The sequence below is a fragment of the Schistocerca piceifrons genome, chromosome 2, assembly GCF_021461385.2.
Source record: "Schistocerca piceifrons isolate TAMUIC-IGC-003096 chromosome 2, iqSchPice1.1, whole genome shotgun sequence".
Classification (NCBI taxonomy): Eukaryota; Metazoa; Arthropoda; class Insecta; order Orthoptera; family Acrididae; genus Schistocerca; species Schistocerca piceifrons.
In genome coordinates, this window is record NC_060139.1 from 1,082,918,077 (window position 1) to 1,082,927,893 (window position 9,817).

Genomic DNA, 9,817 nt, shown 5'->3' on the forward strand with positions numbered 1-9,817 from the left:
CCTGTGTTACCACCTCGCAGGCAGGTTTTGTTTTATTAAGTAATGCCAATCTACGGATGCTGTATTAAGCAATGTGTAACTAGAGCTACAGCAGCCAGGCGCATTTGATCATTGCTCTGGAAAACTATAATATAAAAGTCATTCCTCTCTTGAGTAGCACATGGGAAAAAACGAATAAAGCCTGTGTTACCACCCCGCAGGCAGGTTTTGTTTTATTAAGTAATGCCAATCTACGGATGCTGTATTAAGCAATGTGTAACTAGAGCTACAGCAGCCAGGCGCATTTGATCATTGCTCTGGAAAACTATAATATAAAAGTCATTCCTCTCTTGAGTAGCACATGGGAAAAAACGAATAAAGCCTGTGTTACCACCTCGCAGGCAGGTTTTGTTTTATTAAGTAATGCCAATCTACGGATGCTGTATTAAGCAATGTATAACTAGAGCTAAAGCAGCCAGGCGCATTTGATCATTGCTCTGGAAAACTATAATATAAAAGTCATTCCTCTCTTGAGTAGCACATGGGAAAAAACGAATAAAGCCTGTGTTACCACCTCGCAGGCAGGTTTTGTTTTATTAAGTAATGCCAATCTACGGATGCTGTATTAAGCAATGTGTAACTAGAGCTACAGCAGCCAGGCGCATTTGATCATTGCTCTGGAAAACTATAATATAAAAGTCATTCCTCTCTTGAGTAGCACATGGGAAAAAACGAATAAAGCCTGTGTTACCACCTCGCAGGCAGGTTTTGTTTTATTAAGTAATGCCAATCTACGGATGCTGTATTAAGCAATGTGTAACTAGAGCTACAGCAGCCAGGCGCATTTGATCATTGCTCTGGAAAACTATAATATAAAAGTCATTCCTCTCTTTAGTAGCACATGGGAAAAAACGAATAAAGCCTGTGTTACCACCTCGCAGGCAGGTTTTGTTTTATTAAGTAATGCCAATCTACGGATGCTGTATTAAGCAATGTGTAACTAGAGCTACAGCAGCCAGGCGCATTTGATCATTGCTCTGGAAAACTATAATATAAAAGTCATTCCTCTCTTGAGTAGCACATGGGAAAAAACGAATAAAGCCTGTGTTACCACCTCGCAGGCAGGTTTTGTTTTATTAAGTAATGCCAATCTACGGATGCTGTATTAAGCAATGTGTAACTAGAGCTACAGCAGCCAGGCGCATTTGATCATTGCTCTGGAAAACTATAATATAAAAGTCATTCCTCTCTTGAGTAGCACATGGGAAAAAACGAATAAAGCCTGTGTTACCACCTCGCAGGCAGGTTTTGTTTTATTAAGTAATGCCAACCTACGGATGCTGTATTAAGCAACGTGTAACTAGAGCTACAGCAGCCAGGCGCATTTGATCATTGCTCTGGAAAACTATAATATAAAAGTAATTCCTCTCTTGAGTAGCACATGGGAAAAAACGAATAAAGCCTGTGTTACCACCCCGCAGGCAGGTTTTGTTTTATTAAGTAATGCCAATCTACGGATGCTGTATTAAGCAATGTGTAACTAGAGCTACAGCAGCCAGGCGCATTTGATCATTGCTCTGGAAAACTATAATATAAAAGTCATTCCTCTCTTGAGTAGCACATGGGAAAAAACGAATAAAGCCTGTGTTACCACCTCGCAGGCAGGTTTTGTTTTATTAAGTAATGCCAATCTACGGATGCTGTATTAAGCAATGTGTAACTAGAGCTACAGCAGCCAGGCGCATTTGATCATTGCTCTGGAAAACTATAATATAAAAGTCATTCCTCTCTTGAGTAGCACATGGGAAAAAACGAATAAAGCCTGTGTTACCACCTCGCAGGCAGGTTTTGTTTTATTAAGTAATGCCAATCTATGGATGCTGTATTAAGCAATGTGTAACTAGAGCTACAGCAGCCAGGCGCATTTGATCATTGCTCTGGAAAACTATAATATAAAAGTCATTCCTCTCTTGAGTAGCACATGGGAAAAAACGAATAAAGCCTGTGTTACCACCTCGCAGGCAGGTTTTGTTTTATTAAGTAATGCCAATCTACGGATGCTGTATTAAGCAATGTGTAACTAGAGCTACAGCAGCCAGGCGCATTTGATCATTGCTCTGGAAAACTATAATATAAAAGTCATTCCTCTCTTGAGTAGCACATGGGAAAAATCGAATAAAGCCTGTGTTACCACCTCGCAGGCAGGTTTTGTTTTATTAAGTAATGCCAATCTATGGATGCTGTATTAAGCAATGTGTAACTAGAGCTACAGCAGCCAGGCGCATTTGATCATTGCTCTGGAAAACTATAATATAAAAGTCATTCCTCTCTTGAGTAGCACATGGGAAAAAACGAATAAAGCCTGTGTTACCACCTCGCAGGCAGGTTTTGTTTTATTAAGTAATGCCAATCTACGGATGCTGTATTAAGCAATGTGTAACTAGAGCTACAGCAGCCAGGCGCATTTGATCATTGCTCTGGAAAACTATAATATAAAAGTCATTCCTCTCTTGAGTAGCACATGGGAAAAAACGAATAAAGCCTGTGTTACCACCCCGCAGGCAGGTTTTGTTTTATTAAGTAATGCCAATCTACGGATGCTGTATTAAGCAATGTGTAACTAGAGCTACAGCAGCCAGGCGCATTTGATCATTGCTCTGGAAAACTATAATATAAAAGTCATTCCTCTCTTGAGTAGCACATGGGAAAAAACGAATAAAGCCTGTGTTACCACCTCGCAGGCAGGTTTTGTTTTATTAAGTAATGCCAATCTACGGATGCTGTATTAAGCAATGTGTAACTAGAGCTAAAGCAGCCAGGCGCATTTGATCATTGCTCTGGAAAACTATAATATAAAAGTCATTCCTCTCTTGAGTAGCACATGGGAAAAAAAGAATAAAGCCTGTGTTACCAACTCGCAGGCAGGTTTTGTTTTATTAAGTAATGCCAATCTACGGATGCTGTATTAAGCAATGTGTAACTAGAGCTACAGCAGCCAGGCGCATTTGATCATTGCTCTGGAAAACTATAATATAAAAGTCATTCCTCTCTTGAGTAGCACATGGGAAAAAACGAAAAAAGCCTGTGTTACCACCTCGCAGGCAGGTTTTGTTTTATTAAGTAATGCCAATCTACGGATGCTGTATTAAGCAATGTGTAACTAGAGCTACAGCAGCCAGGCGCATTTGATCATTGCTCTGGAAAACTATAATATAAAAGTCATTCCTCTCTTGAGTAGCACATGGGAAAAAACGAATAAAGCCTGTGTTACCACCTCGCAGGCAGGTTTTGTTTTATTAAGTAATGCCAATCTACGGATGCTGTATTAAGCAATGTGTAACTAGAGCTACAGCAGCCAGGCGCATTTGATCATTGCTCTGGAAAACTATAATAAATTGTCATTCCTCCCTTGAGTAGCACATGGGAAAACACGAATAAAACCTGTGTTACCACCTCGCAGGCAGGTTTTGTTTTATTAAGTAATGCCAATCTACGGATGCTGTATTAAGCAATGTGTAACTAGAGCTACAGCAGCCAGGCGCATTTGATCATTGCTCTGGAAAACTATAATATAAAAGTCATTCCTCTCTTGAGTAGCACATGGGAAAAAACGAATAAAGCCTGTGTTACCACCTCGCAGGCAGGTTTTGTTTTATTAAGTAATGCCAATCTACGGATGCTGTATTAAGCAATGTGTAACTAGAGCTACAGCAGCCATTCGCATTTGATCATTGCTCTGGAAAACTATAATATAAAAGTCATTCCTCTCTTGAGTAGCACATGGGAAAAAATGAATAAAGCCTGTGTTACCACCTCGCAGGCAGGTTTTGTTTTATTAAGTAATGCCAATCTACGGATGCTGTACTAAGCAATGTGTAACTAGAGCTACAGCAGCCAGGCGCATTTGATCATTGCTCTGGAAAACTATAGTATAAAAGTCATTCCTCTCTTGAGTAGCACATGGGAAAAAACGAATAAAGCCTGTGTTACCACCTCGCAGGCAGGTTTTGTTTTATTAAGTAATGCCAATCTACGGATGCTGTATTAAGCAATGTGTAACTAGAGCTACAGCAGCCAGGCGCATTTGATCATTGCTCTGGAAAACTATAATATAAAAGTCATTCCTCTCTTGAGTAGCACATGGGAAAAAACGAATAAAGCCTGTGTTACCACCTCGCAGGCAGGTTTTGTTTTATTAAGTAATGCCAATCTACGGATGCTGTATTAAGCAATGTGTAACTAGAGCTACAGCAGCCAGGTGCATTTGATCATTGCTCTGGAAAACTATAATATAAAAGTCATTCCTCTCTTGAGTAGCACATGGGAAAAAACGAATAAAGCCTGTGTTACCACCTCGCAGGCAGGTTTTGTTTTATTAAGTAATGCCAATCTACGGATGCTGTATTAAGCAATGTGTAACTAGAGCTACAGCAGCCAGGCGCATTTGATCATTGCTCTGGAAAACTATAATATAAAAGTCATTCCTCTCTTGAGTAGCACATGGGAAAAAACGAATAAAGCCTGTGTTACCACCTCGCAGGCAGGTTTTGTTTTATTAAGTAATGCCAATCTACGGATGCTGTATTAAGCAATGTGTAACTAGAGCTACAGCAGCCAGGCGCGTTTGATCATTGCTCTGGAAAACTATAATATAAAAGTCATTCCTCTCTTGAGTAGCACATGGGAAAAAACGAATAAAGCCTGTGTTACCACCATGCAGGCAGGTTTTGTTTTATTAAGTAATGCCAATCTACGGATGCTGTATTAAGCAATGTGTAACTAGAGCTACAGCAGCCAGGCGCATTTGATCATTGCTCTGGAAAACTATAATGTAAAAGTCATTCCTCTCTTGAGTAGCACATGGGAAAAAACGAATAAAGCCTGTGTTACCACCTCGCAGGCAGGTTTTGTTTTATTAAGTAATGCCAATCTACGGATGCTGTATTAAGCAATGTGTAACTAGAGCTACAGCAGCCAGGCGCATTTGATCATTGCTCTGGAAAACTATAATATAAAAGTCATTCCTCTCTTGAGTAGCACATGGGAAAAAACGAATAAAGCCTGTGTTACCACCCCGCAGGCAGGTTTTGTTTTATTAAGTAATGCCAATCTACGGATGCTGTATTAAGCAATGTGTAACTAGAGCTACAGCAGCCAGGCGCATTTGATCATTGCTCTGGAAAACTATAATATAAAAGTCATTCCTCTCTTGAGTAGCACATGGGAAAAAACGAATAAAGCCTGTGTTACCACCTCGCAGGCAGGTTTTGTTTTATTAAGTAATGCCAATCTACGGATGCTGTATTAAGCAATGTGTAACTAGAGCTACAGCAGCCAGGCGCATTTGATCATTGCTCTGGAAAACTATAATATAAAAGTCATTCCTCTCTTGAGTAGCACATGGGAAAAAACGAATAAAGCCTGTGTTACCACCCCGCAGGCAGGTTTTGTTTTATTAAGTAATGCCAATCTACGGATGCTGTATTAAGCAATGTGTAACTAGAGCTACAGCAGCCAGGCGCATTTGATCATTGCTCTGGAAAACTATAATATAAAAGTCATTCCTCTCTTGAGTAGCACATGGGAAAAAACGAATAAAGCCTGTGTTACCACCTCGCAGGCAGGTTTTGTTTTATTAAGTAATGCCAATCTACGGATGCTGTATTAAGCAATGTGTAACTAGAGTTACAGCAGCCAGGCGCATTTGATCATTGCTCTGGAAAACTATAATATAAAAGTCATTCCTCTCTTGAGTAGCACATGGGAAAAAACGAATAAAGGCTGTGTTACCACCCCGCAGGCAGGTTTTGTTTTATTAAGTAATGCCAATCTACAGATGCTGTATTAAGCAATGTGTAACTAGAGCTTCAGCAGCCAGGCGCATTTGATCATTGCTCTGGAAAACTATAATATAAAAGTCATTCCTCTCTTGAGTAGCACATGGGAAAAAACGAATAAAGCCTGTGTTACCACCTCGCAGGCAGGTTTTGTTTTATTAAGTAATGCCAATCTACGGATGCTGTATTAAGCAATGTGTAACTAGAGCTACAGCAGCCAGGCGCATTTGATCATTGCTCTGGAAAACTATAATATAAAAGTCATTCCTCTCTTGAGTAGCACATGGGAAAAAACGAATAAAGCCTGTGTTACCACCTCGCAGGCAGGTTTTGTTTTATTAAGTAATGCCAATCTACGGATGCTGTATTAAGCAATGTGTAACTAGAGCTACAGCAGCCAGGCGCATTTGATCATTGCTCTGGAAAACTATAATATAAAAGTCATTCCTCTCTTGAGTAGCACATGGGAAAAAACGAATAAAGCCTGTGTTACCACCCCGCAGGCAGGTTTTGTTTTATTAAGTAATGCCAATCTACGGATGCTGTATTAAGCAATGTGTAACTAGAGCTACAGCAGCCAGGCGCATTTGATCATTGCTCTGGAAAACTATAATATAAAAGTCATTCCTCTCTTGAGTAGCACATCGGAAAAAACGAATAAAGCCTGTGTTACCACCTCGCAGGCAGGTTTTGTTTTTTTAAGTAATGCCAATCTACGGATGCTGTATTAAGCAATGTGTAACTAGAGCTACAGCAGCCAGGCGCATTTGATCATTGCTCTGCAAACTATAATATAAAAGTCATTCCTCTCTTGAGTAGCACATGGGAAAAAACGAATAAAGCCTGTGTTACCACCCTGCAGGCAGGTTTTGTTTTATTAAGTAATGCCAATCTACGGATGCTGTATTAAGCAATGTGTAACTAGAGCTACAGCAGCCAGGCGCATTTGATCATTGCTCTGAAAAACTATAATATAAAAGTCATTCCTCTCTTGAGTAGCACATGGGAAAAAACGAATAAAGCCTGTGTTACCACCTCGCAGGCAGGTTTTGTTTTATTAAGTAATGCCAATCTACGGATGCTGTATTAAGCAACGTGTAACTAGAGCTACAGCAGCCAGGCACATTTGACCATTGCTCTGGAAAACTATAATATAAAAGGCATTCCTCTCTTGAGTAGCACATGGGAAAAAATGAATAAAGCCTGTGTTACCACCCCGCAGGCAGGTTTTGTTTTATTAAGTAATGCCAATCTACGGATGCTGTATTAAGCAACGTGTAACTAGAGCTACAGCAGCCAGGCGCATTTGATCACTGCTCTGGAAAACTATAATATAAAAGTCATTCCTCTCTTGAGTAGCACATGGGAAAAAACGAATAAAGCCTGTGTTACCACCTCGCAGGCAGGTTTTGTTTTATTAAGTAATGCCAATCTATGGATGCTGTATTAAGCAATGTGTAACTAGAGCTACAGCAGCCAGGCGCATTTGATCATTGCTCTGGAAAACTATAATATAAAAGTCATTCCTCTCTTGAGTAGCACATGGGAAAAAACGAATAAAGCCTGTGTTACCACCCCGCAGGCAGGTTTTATTTTATTAAGTAATGCCAATCTACGGATGCTGTATTAAGCAATGTGTAACTAGAGCTACAGCAGCCAGGCGCATTTGATCATTGCTCTGGAAAACTATAATATAAAAGTCATTCCTCTCTTGAGTAGCACATCGGAAAAAACGAATAAAGCCTGTGTTACCACCTCGCAGGCAGGTTTTGTTTTTTTAAGTAATGCCAATCTACGGATGCTGTATTAAGCAATGTGTAACTAGAGCTACAGCAGCCAGGCGCATTTGATCATTGCTCTGGAAAACTATAATATAAAAGTCATTCCTCTCTTGAGTAGCACATGGGAAAAAACGAATAAAGCCTGTGTTACCACCCCGCAGGCAGGTTTTGTTTTATTAAGTAATGCCAATCTACGGATGCTGTATTAAGCAATGTGTAACTAGAGCTACAGCAGCCAGGCGCATTTGATCATTGCTCTGGAAAACTATAATATAAAAGTCATTCCTCTCTTGAGTAGCACATGGGAAAAAACGAATAAAGCCTGTGTTACCACCTCGCAGGCAGGTTTTGTTTTATTAAGTAATGCCAATCTACGGATGCTGTATTAAGCAATGTGTAACTAGAGCTACAGCAGCCAGGCGCATTTGATCATCGCTCTGGAAAACTATAATATAAAAGTCATTCCTCTCTTGAGTAGCACATGGGAAAAAACGAATAAAGCCTGTGTTACCACCCCGCAGGCAGGTTTTGTTTTATTAAGTAATGCCAATCTACGGATGCTGTATTAAGCAATGTGTAACTGGAGCTACAGCAGCCAGGCGCATTTGATCATTGCTCTGGAAAACTATAATATAAAAGTCATTCCTCTCTTGAGTAGCACATGGGAAAAAACGAATAAAGCCTGTGTTACCACCTCGCAGGCAGGTTTTGTTTTATTAAGTAATGCCAATCTACGGATGCTGTATTAAGCAATGTGTAACTAGAGCTACAGCAGCCAGGCGCATTTGATCATTGCTCTGGAAAACTATAATATAAAAGTCATTCCTCTCTTGAGTAGCACATGGGAAAAAACGAATAAAGCCTGTGTTACCACCCCGCAGGCAGGTTTTGTTTTATTAAGTAATGCCAATCTACGGATGCTGTATTAAGCAATGTGTAACTAGAGCTACAGCAGCCAGGCGCATTTGATCATTGCTCTGGAAAACTATAATATAAAAGTCATTCCTCTCTTGAGTAGCACATGGGAAAAAACGAATAAAGCCTGTGTTACCACCTCGCAGGCAGGTTTTGTTTTATTAAGTAATGCCAATCTACGGATGCTGTATTAAGCAACGTGTAACTAGAGCTACAGCAGCCAGGCGCATTTGATCATTGCTCTGGAAAACTATAATATAAAAGTCATTCCTCTCTTGAGTGGCACATGGGAAAAAACGAATAAAGCCTGTGTTAGCACCTCGCAGGCAGGTTTTGTTTTATTAAGTAATGCCAATCTACGGATGCTGTATTAAGCAATGTGTAACTAGAGCTACAGCAGCCAGGCGCATTTGATCATTGCTCTGGAAAACTATAATATAAAAGTCATTCCTCTCTTGAGTAGCACATGGGAAAAAACGAATAAAGCCTGTGTTACCACCCCGCAGGCAGGTTTTGTTTTATTAAGTAATGCCAATCTACGGATGCTGTATTAAGCAATGTGTAACTAGAGCTACAGCAGCCAGGCGCATTTGATCATTGCTCTGGAAAACTATAATATAAAAGTCATTCCTCTCTTGAGTAGCACATGGGAAAAAACGAATAAAGCCTGTGTTACCACCTCGCAGGCAGGTTTTGTTTTATTAAGTAATGCCAATCTACGGATGCTGTATTAAGCAATGTGTAACTAGAGCTACAGCAGCCAGGCGCATTTGATCATTGCTCTGGAAAACTATAATATAAAAGTCATTCCTCTCTTGAGTAGCACATGGGAAAAAACGAATAAAGCCTGTGTTACCACCTCGCAGGCAGGTTTTGTTTTATTAAGTAATGCCAATCTACGGATGCTGTATTAAGCAATGTGTAACTAGAGCTACAGCAGCCAGGCGCATTTGATCATTGCTCTGGAAAACTATAATATAAAAGTCATTCCTCTCTTGAGTAGCACATGGGAAAAAACGAATAAAGCCTGTGTTACCACCTCGCAGGCAGGTTTTGTTTTATTAAGTAATGCCAATCTACGGATGCTGTATTAAGCAACGTGTAACTAGAGCTACAGCAGCCAGGCGCATTTGATCATTGCTCTGGAAAACTATAATATAAAAGTCATTCCTCTCTTGAGTAGCACATGGGAAAAAACGAATAAAGCCTGTGTTACCAACTCGCAGGCAGGTTTTGTTTTATTAAGTAATGCCAATCTACGGATGCTGTATTAAGCAATGTGTAACTAGAGCTACAGCAGCCAGG